The sequence below is a fragment of the Nicotiana attenuata genome, unplaced genomic scaffold (assembly GCF_001879085.1).
Source record: "Nicotiana attenuata strain UT unplaced genomic scaffold, NIATTr2, whole genome shotgun sequence".
Lineage (NCBI taxonomy): Eukaryota > Viridiplantae > Streptophyta > Magnoliopsida > Solanales > Solanaceae > Nicotiana > Nicotiana attenuata.
In genome coordinates this window covers 427288-442420 of record NW_017670488.1, presented here as the reverse complement: position 1 = coordinate 442420, position 15133 = coordinate 427288, and positions in this window count along the sequence as shown.

Sequence of the window (15133 nt, the reverse complement as noted above, 5' to 3'; positions counted from 1 at the left end):
CGTCTCACGAGGAGATCTATTAGCACATTTGCAATATCCTATGGAAATGTCAACTAACGCAACCAATCCATCCACCATTTTGGGTTACTCTAACCCCAGTCGGATTCTGATATCCCGTCCTTCTCTTAAACTACACATGTTAGCCCCCATAGGGCATAACTGAGATGGATGTGGCTGATTGTACATACCTTTGTTACTGTTGAAGGTAACTCAAAATGCTTATATCTCTCTTCCTAAATTGTAAATAATGATCATCTTCACTAACTGAGTACCTCGTACCCTTCTTCATCTTAATTTTTTTTCTTTTTATTTACTTGTTCAAACTTGTATCTATCTTCTGAATATCTCATTGCCTTTTGCCATAAGAGTGGATAGATATTCATGTCTTAGGGCTCCTTAACAAGAAGCTTACACGTCTTAGTACATACATGTTCTAATGAAGACCTCACATCTATCGATCATAAGCATAATACAAAAATCGAGTTCCTCTGACTCAACTCTTCCATAGCCACATGCAATCTCTTACCAACTGTCTTTCTGGATGTAGGTATCGTCTTATTACGAATAAAATAGAATTTAGCAGTCTGAATTCTTACAAGTGAGCTCTACCACACGATCTAGAGTAAGAAGAAAGAGTAAGAGTCCTAAATGACCTGTAGCCTCCTGCTTATAAGTGTAGTGCACAACACCCCCATAAACAAGATTCTACTAGACACGGCTTGTAGACTCCCTAGGACAGAACTACTCTGATACCACTTCTGTCACGACCCAGACCAATAGGCCGCGACGGGTACCCGGTACCTTACTCAATCGAGTACCTACGTAATGTATCTTTCGTATCATACTATCATAGGTAAATGATCCGGAGAGGATGCCGTGAGATAAGTAGCACAAACGTGAGAGAATACTTGACATAAAATGACCCAACCTGATATAGAAACTTACGTACGTGACATACGGGCCTATAAGGCTAACATGATCATTTGTACACTCAAAACATAGGCTGACAAGGGCATACAAGTATCCGTAAACATGCCATCTGCCTACAAGCCTTAAGGGTACATAATATTATAAAGGTCGGGACAGAGCCCCGCCATAGCAATCAATGCATGTACTAATCATACTGACCAAAGAAGTAACTCCGGAGCAAATGGAGCACACCAACACCTTCCGCTGAGCTGATAGCCTACTTGGAGGACTCTTAACCTGTCTATCGGGACCTGCGGGCATGAAACGCAGCGTTCCCGGGCAAAAGGGACATCAATACAAATAATGTACCGAGTATGTAAGGAATGAAAATCAGTACATAATAGGCATGAGAGAAACATGGAGTAAAAGACTCGACATGTAAGTCTGAATAAATCTGTGAATCAGTTAATACTTATAATTTCATGCATATGCGTATAAATGTCATACCATGCATGGGTATATGCGTTCATAACATCATCAATCCTCTGAGGGCATCCCATTATATCATCTCAGCCACTATGGGCAAATCATCAACGTATACCAGCTGATCAGGTGGTGGTGCATCTATAACGCCGTAACCTTTTCCCATATCCCATATACATATAATATACATATATAATGCCATCTGGTCATGGGTCAATGTACATGAATGTAATGCATGAGAAGTACGTCAATAAAATCTCTCAGAATGTCATAAGACCATTATGCCTTTGATTAGTATCATGAAGTAAACGTTTTTCAACTTGCGTATTTTTCTGAGACCCATGAACAGATGATAGAATAATAGGACACATGGGAAATCAAGAACATAAGCATCTCTAGCATTTCTATGAATAGAGTCATTTATGGAAGTTGTGCATTTGCTCGTTTCGTTTGTATCGTATGGATCGTGCCAAAAGGGTAGAAGGGAGAGCCTTAACATACGCAAGTCAATTCTCTTGAAAATCCTTCTAACACACGTCAATTGCGAAAAAACACATAATGTCGGATTGAAGTAGGGAAAAACCCGTACGATATTCTTGAGAAAGATTGTACCGTGCTCTCTTAGAATTGCATCTCACGCTGCTATTACATGATATAATCTCGTATAACTTGCTGAAGCTTCATCTGTCACTTAGTGAATATGACCGTCTTCAATTTGTGATTTTAGAGAAGCCTTTTGTTGTTAATTTGTATGAATCACGTTACCATTGCCAATTTGTATGAATCTCTCTCAAATGAATTAGAGAGGCTCTTTTGTATGAATCACGTTGCTTGGCCACACAATTTGCCTAATTGTGCCACCTATCTACTAGCCAAAAGAGTCACCCTTTGGAGCTTAGTTGGCTGGCACGTTGGGGTAGTGTCCCCCATAATATTTATCCATAATTTTTAATTACCTTGTTAATCTTCCACTAAAAATTCATAATTAACCATTTATCCACATAATTACGAATTATCTCAAATTACTTAAAATACTACTTACTTCTACCCTATCATGATCATATCGTACCTTGTACGACACTAGTCCATAAATACTGGGTATTATAACTCGGGCCGTATTTTATCTCAAAATGACAACCTTCGACGAAACTCATTTTCTTCGATTAGCTTACCCTCTCAACTTCGTGAATTTACTTATTGCTTGTTTGAAATAGCATAATATTTATAACCTCAAAATAATCTTATTCCCGAGCTTGTGTGATTAACTTACGACGAAACTTTAGTGTTCGAAAATGCGGGATGTAACTTCTTATTCCCGAGCTTTCATCAATTTACTTATGGCATAGTTTCACGTACGAAAACAGGTGGTGTAACACTATATATAGGGGAAAAGTGACTTAGCCACTAAGTAATAAATATTAAGATCGCTCTGAATATAGACATTCACCTTAAATACAATTCTATTTATAACACTCCCCCTTGAATGTCTATTCAATAGATAATGTATCTCGTTAAAACCTTAACTAAAATAAAACCCAGTTGGAAAAGATTCTAGTGAAGGAAAAAGAGTGCACATGTTTGAAAATACGCCTTTTGGTTGCCTCGTTAAAAACCTTGCAAGGAAAATCTAGTGGGGCAAAACCTTGTAAGGGAAAAAGAGTACAACGCATATTAACTCCCCCTGATGAGAGCATCAATTCACATCTTTGAGCCTTCACATCCCAATCTTGTACACTATCTTCTTGAAGTTTGCACCTTGAAAATCCTCGCTATCACATTATCATGCTTGTAGTTATAGCAAGATACATACGTGCGCAAATAACACTTAGGATATGGTACATCAAAACCAAGAATTGTATATGCTTTAAGCTAATTAAATCCTTCAGTAATTATCATATAAGTATAGTTAATAAGCCATATAAATAGACTTTAGATTTATATTAAGTTTTCATGTCATGCCGACATATAAAATACATGAAAGTGATTGTACACACCTATCGACTTTATATTTTAGAGTGTTTGAACTATATACCCAAAACTATATGTCTTTCATATGATACCAATTCTATTTGAATTGTGTCTCTTCTATTTGGCCAATATTTTTGTGTCTGTATTCAACAGACTTGAGGTCCTCATCTATACTTAGTGCTATGATAGATGTCGCGACGAACATTTTATATCGGTTCCAATATTTTTTCATAAAGGCATAACATAGAGATCTCTTCATTCATATTTTCAGGTACCTGAACCTCTCCTGAGATTTTATGAAGTATTATGTCATGTGATCTTCTAGATCACTTGCCTCCTTATTATGATCATTTTGACCATTTTTTCATCTTCTTTATCAAGAACTTTATTCGAAACGTATTGGTCTATACGCTTTGAGCATACCATAGACTTTGTCCTTCTAGGACTTATTCTAATAGGAGCATTTGTAGTGAGAATATAGTTACTTTCTTTGGGTCAGCAAATGCGTCTGGCATGCTTTGCAATATATTACATATGAATTATCTTTTTATGAACTCAAAGTTCATAATATCTTATTCGAGGATTCAGATGTAGAAATGATAATTCATTCCACGTAACTTTTTCTCAATCGTTTATCATGTCTTCCCCTTATGTTAGAAAGACTAACTTGTTTCCTCAACTTTGGGAACCCATCTTTGTGTAGTATAGTGTTAATAAACATATACACCGCACCTCAATAATAATAAGATGAAATTATTTGGTTCCTGACCCTGAACCACTTGTAACAGGAGAATGTAATATACTTTCGTATATCAAACTAATATAGACAACTTCGTTCTCATAAGCAATAGATTAGCTATTAAGTGGAGGCACTCAATAAATCATTTTGCTAAATCAACTGTGATGTAACTAACTTATCAAGATGAATTGTCTTGAATAGAAAATCTGAAAATTATGTTCTAAATTAAATTATTGAGCAAGTTACCTCGCAAACATCAGGTTGCGGGTTAATAATAATCGCACGTGTAACCATCTCATAGATGCATCTTATGTGGTATACTTGGAAGGTGAATGGGCCCATATTCACCTTTGATATTTCCAGCGTTCATGGGATTTAATCCCAATTTTAGTTGGTCTATTAGTTAATGAGAACAAGCAACGTAAGAGAATTCGTAAATAACTTTCTAGTTCTTTAATATTTACCCATATGAATTCTCTTTTATTTTTGTACATCATACTTAAATTAACATGGCTAAATTAATTAGGCCAACTGGATAAATTATCAATATTGATAAACTTCGGGTTTACACCATGACGTGTGCAATTATGAATAAACTCCAAGTATATTATGATATGGGTTTTTATATCAATAAACATCCATTTTATTGTGGTATTCTTTTATTTGTGTAGTACAAACTGGAGAATAAAGCGGATAGCTTTTCACATACATATTACCCTGCTACTAGTTGTAGTAATAAAAAATATTAAATCTTTCCTTTATTTATAGTCTCAATTTAACCAACCGCTTTCGCGAATACTTTAGAAACTCAACTAAGTGTCTTTGAGACTTACTACAACACAATACCTTATGGAAAGCAATTTTATTTCTCCAAAATAATGATAATTGGCTCTTCCAGAGCTCTCAATTAATTTGGTACTATCACATATTCATCAACATCCATACGATGAATATCTCTTTCAAGGAGAAAGTTATACCATTATGATCATGGTCAAAATCATTATAGGCAAGATATGTTGCTTCTATTACTTTTGCCATGTAATAATCGCATTGCCGTATTATTTTGGCTAATCACAATAGGTACGTGATCAATGACCTTTCATGCCATAATAATAAAATTATTTTCTTATTTCATCTCAAACCTCTTTCTAGAGGTGAGTGTGACATATTCACTACCACTAGCACGTTCATATTCTTTCGAGAATGAATATGTATTCATAAATCACATGCTATCAGATTCTCATCATGAATGGACCATAATCATCTGTATGTGCTTTACAAAATCTCATGTCAAATCGATGACAAACATTACTTTCACAGAGTGAAGGATTATTTTGAGAACTCTTATTGTTTTTATTACCATAATGATGACGATTATAATTTCGTCTATTGCCACGTCCACCTTTACGGTAATAATTTTGTCTTCTTCTAGACTTATCACATATTGCTAACACATTCTCTTACGGGAATGAGAATAAAGCAAATTCAATGGGACGTGTTTCCACTTTATGTGCTCATAATCATACATGAATATGATCATGGCAAGACATAGAAATTTTATCACTTCGGGTGGTTATAATTTCTTACAAACTCTATTAGAGTTATAATTTCAACTTATTGTCTTTGCTTTTATTTAAAATCAAATTATAGAATATCAAGAATTTAAAAGAGAAAAATAAAGTAAAATACTTACCTTTAATCCAGAATTTATTCTTGAAGGAATTTTATTGATCAATTGACAATCATTATGCTCAATATTATGTAAAAGTTGAGCGCCATGCATGTATCCCAAAGCCTGATGACCAAAGCAGATACCTGTACTCAATTGGTTAGAGTCTCGTGCTGATAACGTGTTATCAAACAATAAAATGAGTAGAAGAGTATAGCAGAGAAAAGTAGAGAGAGAGTCTTATTGATTTTGGAATGAATTACAATAGAATAAGACCCCTCTATTTATAGGGAAAAAGTGACTTAGTCACCAAATAATAAACACTAAAATCGCTCGAAATATAGACATTCACCTTAAAAACAATTCTATTTATAGCAGTAACTTTGTTATTTCATGCTATAAATTAGAGTAGCTTGAGTTGCATGATTTTGGCTTCACTTGTCAGTTGGCATGTGATTAATTGTGTTCAAAGGTGGGTGGCACATCTATTTCTACGGATTCTAGTCAAAGCATATCAAGATCTTGCATTCAACCGACCATTATCCAACACCACATTTCGTTCAACCTAGACATCTTTGTTGTCATCGCCAGTAATCAGAAGTGGAATTATAATTTGAAGTTTATGAGTTTTAAATTTGATATCAAAGTCATAGTTTATTTTAGTTATTTGATTTGCAATTAAATAAATAGTATATATTTTCAATAAATGCTTGATAAAAATATAAAGTTTAAGCAAAAATTATTGAATTCATCCAAATCTGTAAGCTCTATCCTGTTTGTGACGGGCTATGCAAGTGGACTAAATAGTTCAATATTTTTTCTCCAATTTTATTCTTACTAGTTACTACTCTAATAAATATTCTACAAAGAAGTAAAAAGATTAAGAGATCAAATAATACAAATAAAGATAATTTAGTCAAATAATTTATCTTTTTCTTAATTAATATTTTCTTAAAGTGGGTGGAAAAGGTGAAAGTGACAAGTAAATAGAAGCATAGGGAGTAAAAGATTTACGCTTACCGTGGTAAAATGTGAACTTTTGGGGTAAAGCGGTAAAAATTTTACCATATGCTCTTTTTTTTTTAAATTGTTTGCCATCTGAGAAGACAGCGTTTTGAGGAGGGAATCTTCGCAACTCCAACGCAAAGGGCATCTCCATAAAAGAAGAGACTTTACCCCCTACAACAAATATCTTTTCAAACTAATCAATTCAGATTCGTTGAGCGTAAAATTTATTATTTGGTATTATTATTGAAACTTCAACTAATTTAAATTCGCTCCGCATAAAATTCATTATAAGGGAAAAGCGTCTCATATTAATTTTTTTTTCATTTTTCATACTCGAATACGAAATTTAAATTTAAAATCTTTTATTAAAAGTGGAGCGATCTTAAATTCATCCCACCACACTACTGACGCGTGGTGATATATTAAAGTTTCTTTATTTCTCCGTATCTTAGACAGATAGACTTATTGCGGTGTCCATCAAACGTAGTGCCACTAAGGTTTAATTTTGTGTTCCTTAAAGAAAAGCCACTATAATTATAGGACATATTTATAATTAATTGGGAAATCATTTTTTTTATTAGCACCAACAGTATTTAGTATACTATTTGGTGGTTTTGGTGGCTAAGATCTTTTGCATCGAAATCGCATCCTGTAAAGGTGTGTGGAGTATTACTTAATAGTCCAAAAGCTAGTATCCGATCGGGGCAGAGCTACCGTTCCCCACCCCCACCCCCCGGGCCCTCCACTTTTGTGTTACTCGCTTTCAATAACGACTGTTCCGGAGGCTTGTTCGCACGAACAATCCCAACTTATAATAACTATAACTCTCACGTTACTTAGTTGTTTAATATAAGTATCTGATTCAGTAAAAAAAAAAAAAAAGGAGCTACCGTTTCAATTATGGGTCCGGTCAAAATAATTTTGGCTCAAATTATGTGGGAAAAATGACATTATGTATGTTATATACAAAATTATACAAATTTTATATACTTTTGGCTATCAAATATAAATAGTTTCTGGCGCTGGCTAAAAGTGAAGACCCCAATTCTGTGTTTATATTAAGAAACTTGTATGGGTCAAAATTAGATCAGAGAAATTCGGCACGCGGAAACATAAGGTCGTGGTCGGATAGGCCGATGTCGGACTGGCCGAGGACGGATCAGTCATCAATAAGGTCGTGGTCGGATAGGCCGATGTCGGACTGGCCGAGGACGGACAGTCATCAATAAGGTCGTGGTCGGATAGGCCGAGGTCGGACAGGCCGAGGACGGACAGTCATCAATAAGGTCGTGGTCGGACAGCCATGAAACTGCTAGTTTGCTTTGGAATACTCAAAAGGAATATTCTACCGAATATTCCCTCTAAATTGTACCTTTTGTTAGGATTTTCTATGGATACCCCCCCTCCCCTTATAAATAGGAGGGGAGGACTTCCCATTTAGGCTCTGGGGGCTCTATCCCTCTCCCTCTTTCTAGAAAATATGTAAACACACTCCAAAGAAATAAGAGGATCTGTGATCCCATACCTTCATCGGATCCAAAAAGGGTCATAAGGTTCTTGTATTTGTCTACCATTGATTCTTTATTAAATGAAAGAAGATCCGTCTCACTGAATATCGGGTGAATCTTTTTCTTTATTCATATTTTTGTTAATTAATGCATCTTTACTTATGCCATTAAATCCGATCTTAATCGCTGTCAACATTTATATTTGACTATGTTTTTCTATTTCTCCTACTCATCTCGGATCTAGAGTTAATTATCTTTAACTAGGATTTATCCCTTCATCTTTATTGATTGATTTGCTTAAAAAGTGTTTCATAACTTTTGAGTCAAACAATTTGGCGCCGTCTGTAGGGATTTCTTAGTTAAAGTTTTAGTTTCCTCTAGATCTAGAATTCAATTCTAGTTCCACGGTCTGTTCATGATAGATATTTCCTAGTACGGCTCTCTACCATAACATGGAAAGAAGGAATCGTGATTTCAAGAAATTATTTTTGCTACACAATGTGTACTTTCCTTGATTCTCAGTTTTTTATCTTGATTTGCAACTTGTATTAGTTCTGTTAAGAAACTCTTTTGTGGTTTAAATTTTTCCAATATTTCAACCCAGAATTTTTAATCCAATTAGCTGGAGGGAAGGAAGTTAATATATTTATTGCAAATAGAGCCTCAGTAGTGGCTCTGGTTGTTGGTCACCTCTCAAACGCCATTCTTTCTTTGATGAACCATTGTTGTGAAGTCGGTATTGAAATCAGAATAGAGGGAAGCAACTTTAGATATGTAGCCGATCAGCTCCTGAAGTAGGCCCACGTTCTGCACCATACTATCATGCGATCTCGACTGATGGTTCTCGTTAACCTGTTGAATCAACAATTCGTTTCGATCCAACACCGACTGAACTTGTCTATAATTGTTGGAAAAAGAGTTCCACATCTCAGAGTCATTACCTTCCTCCATAATGTGATTATTAGTCTTGCGGGAGTTGGATTTGGCTAATGTTTGACGGCGGCGATTAAGAAATCTCCATAGGAAAAATGACCAAAACACTATCAGTCTAAAGAAGGATATACTGGCTGGACCTACATATCCTAACTTGAAGATAAAATCTTCATAGCCTCTACAACACACACGGTTGTAGACGTAAAACTTTACTAAAGCGGACAGCCTTGCCAAACTGATAGCGGCCACTAAAAGCAAAACCAGAGCAGTGAACGTGGCCACTCCTCTCCACTCGCCGACTGATCAAATCGAGGTAACGAACGATTTCATTTGGTTTAACTGACTATTTTTCTAAATGGAATAGAAGCAGGAGCATTCTCCCAGATACACGAACAGAAAATACATCATATTCTCCAATACAAGCAAAATTAAACAAACTGGGACTCCCCCAGGAAACGCGTAATATTCTCCAATACAAGCAAAATTAAACAAACTGGGACTCCCCCAGGAAACGCTTCTATTCTCCAATGCAAGCAAAATTAAGCAAATTGGGACTCCCCCAGGGAACCCTTTAAGGCTAAGGCCTTCCCATTCAAAGATCCACAGGTTCGACCTCGTTCGAACCGGGATTAAGGCTAAGGCCTTCGCCATCAAAGATCGACAGGTTCGACCTCGTTCGAACCGGATTAAGGCTAAGTGCCTTCGCCATCAAAGTTTGACAGTTCGACCTCATTCGAAAAGGGATTAAGGCTAAGTGCCTTCGCCATCAAAGTTTAACATTCGACCTCGCTCGAACTGGGATTAAGGCTAAGTGCCTTCGCCATCAAAGTTTAACAGTTCGACCTCGTTCGAACTGGGACACAAGCTATGTGCCTTCGCCATCAAAGATCGACAGGTTCGAACTGGGATTAAGGCTATGTGCCTTCGCCATCAAAGATCGACAGGTTCGACCTCGTTCGAACTGGGATTAAGGCTAGCATTTCATTAAGGCTGTGGTACTTCTTGTTCTTTAGAGGACTTTTGGTGCTTAGTAAAATCAAGTAAAAGGTGTGACATTGTCTAAAGCCTAAATTTTTATGGAAAGGCACTTCCAAAAGGTATCTTTAATAGTACATTTTATAGAAACGACAAGTTCCTTTCACAATTAACCAAACACTTTAATATCCTTTATATGCTGTAAGACACTCGTAGCTCTATCATGCCTTATGCAAAAACACCTTCTCGAAACTCTAAAGCAGCTTTTTCATAGACCTAATGAGCATATCGGCTTCTTCTTGACAAGAGCCACTGGGAAGCATTCCTATACCTATCAGGACAAGAATTGAATTGGATTTTATTCCGGGCTGAATATACACAATCTGAGTATCCTGCCTTAAATAAAAATCAGTGAAGTTCTTTCATTCGGTCAGGTATTCCAGAGATATTCTGTCCCATCATTTTATTTTTGTTGCATTGGCATCAATGGCTTCACGAAAGTTTAGGTCTCTATAAGGATGACGGGTCAAACAAACAAATGTTAACACCATCACAACTATGACTTGTGTTGGATGATAGTTGAGAGAAAGGTGGCGGTTACACTCACCACTTCCTTAATACAAGGCAAAATAAGAGGATGTTCAATTATCAAGCCACCAGCTGCATAAAGAACTATCCCTTCCTCAATCTGATCAGGAAAAAGAAAAGATATTAAGACAACAGACTACAGCATGCATCAACTGACAAGATTAATAACTAACAATTCAGCTGAAAGTTATACCAGCTTATCTATAACTTGATCTGGTATGTCATGGAAATAGATCTGCAACCAAAAGAATGTTATTGCTCTTTCTGGATGAGTGAAAATAAAAATAAACGAGATTATGCTGAAAATCACAAGCAGTTAAGGTACACAAATAACTAAGCGGAAGGTATAAGAGGGATAAAACAAAAAGGGTCTCTCTTTCTCTAAAGATTCACGAGTTTAACCTCCCATTAACACAAACAATCTCACTCTGGCGAACCTTCCATCTCCAACNCCAAAGAAGAAGAGTTCGACCTTGATCGAACAACGACGGGTTGACATTTCGATAAGTCGAAATAACACCCTTTAAAGGCCAAGGGCCTTCGCCAAAGAAGAAGAGTTCGACCTTGATCGAACGACGACGGGTTAATATTTCGGCAAGTTCGAAATAACTCCCTTTAAGGCCAAAGGCCTTCACTAAAAAGAAGAGTTCGACCTCGATCGAACGATGACGGGCCACCATTTCGACAAAATCGAAATAATACCCTCTAAGGTCGTGGGCCTTCGCCGAAGAGAATTCGAAATGTCCCTAAGGCCAAGTGCCGTCAGAAAATATAAAGGGAAAGAAAGACCGGGACTCGCCATGCGGGAATCTACCTCGCACCAAAGTCGCAAAAAGCGAAAACATGGAAAAGTACAAGGCGAATAACAACGAACAATTCGTCTTTATGCAAAGTCACTGCGCAAGTAGTCGCAGATTACATACGACCCGGATCAATGGTCAAAAAAGACAGCTATCTTTTCACTCGGCGTCACCATCGCCACTCTCTTCACCACCATCTCCAAGATATTCTCCATCGACATCCTCAGTTGCAACCCATACTAGTCGACCTCCCCATCCGAATTTCTCAAACTACGATTAATGAAGTCCGCTCACCGAGCTCGACCAAGAGACGACCTCAGTAAGTGGAGGAACTAACTGTATGGGTCAAAATTAGATCAGAAAAATTCGGCACGCGGAAATATAAGGTCGTGGTCGGATAGGCCGATGTCGGACAGGCCGAGGACGGACAGTCATCAATAAGGTCGTGGTCGGATAGGCCGAGGACGGACAATCATCAATAAGGTCGTGGTCGGACAGTCATGAAACTGCTAGTTTGCTTTGGAATACTCAAAAGGAATATTCTACCGAATATTCCCTCTAAATTGTACCTTTTGTTAGGATTTTCTATGGATACCCCCCCTTATAAATAGGAGGGGAGGACTTCCCATTTAGGCTTCGGGGGCTCTCTCCCTCTCTCTCTTTCTAAAAAATATGTAAACACACCTCTCCAAAGAAATGAGAGGATCTGTGATCCCATACCTTCATCGGATCCAAAAAGGGTCATAAGGTTCTTGTATTTGTCTACCATTAATCTTTATTAAATGAAAGAAGATCCGTCTCACTGAAGATCGGGTGAATCTTTTCCTTTATTCATATTTTTGTTAATTAATGCATCTTTACTTATGCCATTAAATCCGATCTTAATCGCTGTCAACATTTATATTTGGCTATGTTTTTCTATTTCTCCTACTCATCTCGGATCTAGAGTTAATTATCTTTAACTAGGATTTATCCCTTCATCTTTATTGATTGATTTGCTTAATAAGTGTTTCATAACTTTTGAGTCAAACAAAACTCACATAATATATACAAATAATTTATCCAAAACCTAATAAATAAAAACAATTATGTAATCAATCATAAAATGAGAAAATCAAAGTTGTGTATGCTCAAGGATACTCTTGCTTTTATTCTAGCAATCCACATTTTATCTTGCAGCTTTCTAGTTTTAAAATTTTTAATGTACTATAATGCGCTTCAATACGTCACATGAGCCAAGCTTTTTACATGAACGATACATATTTGATTGCCACGTAATGAAATAGGCAACAATAAATAATCTCACTACATGGATGGAAGGATTTATATGATCCCCTGATATGGGATAGTGATGAGAATCATAAATAATATGATGCAATGCTATGTTTTATCTCGAAATTGTGTTATGTCCAGAGGCGTATCCAGTTGCCCAAAAAGTTATTAAATATATATAAATAAAAATTTTGAACCCATTAAATTATCGTTAAAATAAATAAAAAATTCATTAAATTAGATGAAATGTGATAGAATTGCGAATACCTATAAAGTTTAAATTCTGAATCTGCCTCTGGTCATGTCAACTCGTGTTTTATAACAAAATTTAGAGAGAAAAAAAATGAAATTTGTACAAATAATATTATAAAAGTAAGAATAATAATTTGCGTACAAAGATTAAATAATACTTGCAATGGATTATAAGTCATAAGTTCATTACATGTACGATACCGCAGTTCTCCAGTATTTGATCCTCTTTTGTCTCTTGCAATTTACAGACCTTTCGGACTATGGTTTAAAGATTTCTTTTGTGCAAACTATACTCTACAAAGAAACACTAGATAAGGTCTATATTTTGTAAGTTATTACATACGTTAGATGATAGACTAATGTTTTGTATGTAAGGTTGAGCAATATACGAGGAAACATTAGACCCAAGTCTATATATCATTTTTCGGAAGATAATTTTTTAAGGTCTATATTCGCACAACTTTGGATAAAATCATAAAATCTTAACGGTGACCTTAAAAAGGGAGAAATTCAAAAATAGCCAGATTTATCACTAGTCGTTGAAAAATAGCCAAGTTTCAAAAGTCATCGAAATTTAGCCACTTTAAATCTGAGCGAAAACACTGTTCAAAATCCGGAAAAATACGCCCGCAAATTTTACGGGAGTTCCAGCATAAGTATGCTTGAACTCCCGTAAATTTTACGGGAGTTCCAGGATAACTATGCTGGAACTCCCGCAAATTTTACGGGAGTTCAAGCATAATTATGCTGGAACTCCCGCAAATTTTACGGGAGTTCCAGCAAGTATAATTGTCCAGTAATATACTGGAGTTTGGAGCACTGGTGCTCCAGTCTCCCGCAAATTTTACAGGAGTTAGCAAAGTATACCGGTCCAGCATAATATGCTGGAGTTCGTACACAAATGCACCAGAACTCCCGTATATTATACTGGACCGGTCCCTGTTGCAGCAAAATAGTGGCTATTTTTTATTGACTTGATAAATGCTGGCTATTTTTCATTGGCCAGTGTGAAAACTGGCTATACCATGATATTTTAACCCTTAAAAAGGGACATTCGCGTAAATAGGCATAGTTCATCTGGGTAAAAATAGCACGGCTAGCCAATTTTCAAACTGATAATTGAAAAATAGCCAGCGTTTGCAAAGTCATTGAAAAATAACCACTATTTTGCTGTAATACGGAAAGTTCCAGCATAATATACTGGAGATTGATGCACCTGTGTATGAACTTCCAGCATATTATGCTGGAACTCCAACACACGGAAAGTTCTAGCATAATATACTGGAGATTGGAACACCTGTGTATGAACTTTCAACATATTATGCTGGACCAATATATTATGCTGGAAGTCCAGTATATTATGATGGAACTCTAGTATATTATGCTGGAAGTTCACATGTAAAAAATCGAACTCTAGTATATTATGTTGGAATATTTCCGGATTTTGAACATTCTTTTCGTTCAAAATTCAAATTTATCTTTACATAAAAATGGATGACTTTCGATTATTTTTAAAACTATGCTATTTTTTAATTACCACTTATAAATCTGCTATTTTTGAATTTCACCCTTCATCTGGCCTACGGCGCAATTTATCTGGGTCTGCTAGTTTGATAGTTTTGGGCTGATATGTACCTTTTTCGATTGGACTTCTCTTAGCTGGATGGGTCGAGAAATGAGGTATGGGCTGAGATAAGTGTTTTTATTTTTTAAAATCTTTTAAGTAGTTCTCTCGTACTTCTTATTGTTTTCAATTGTTTTTTGGCTTTTTTCGTTGGGAAACTTACACAAATATCCCAAATAAGTCTCAATTTACCAACCTCTAGCCATAGTCATAGATATGCCAAAACTAGCCGAACACATATAAAAATTTAAAAACCAAATAAATAAGGTTCTTTCTCTCAAAAAATCACATGCAAAAATCACCTTACATATTTTGAAGCGTGATTAGCAACATTAGATGCAAGAAGGATAGGAAATTTCATGGATGAGGTAGCAAATAAGGTCATGAATTATAAAAAAAAAATAC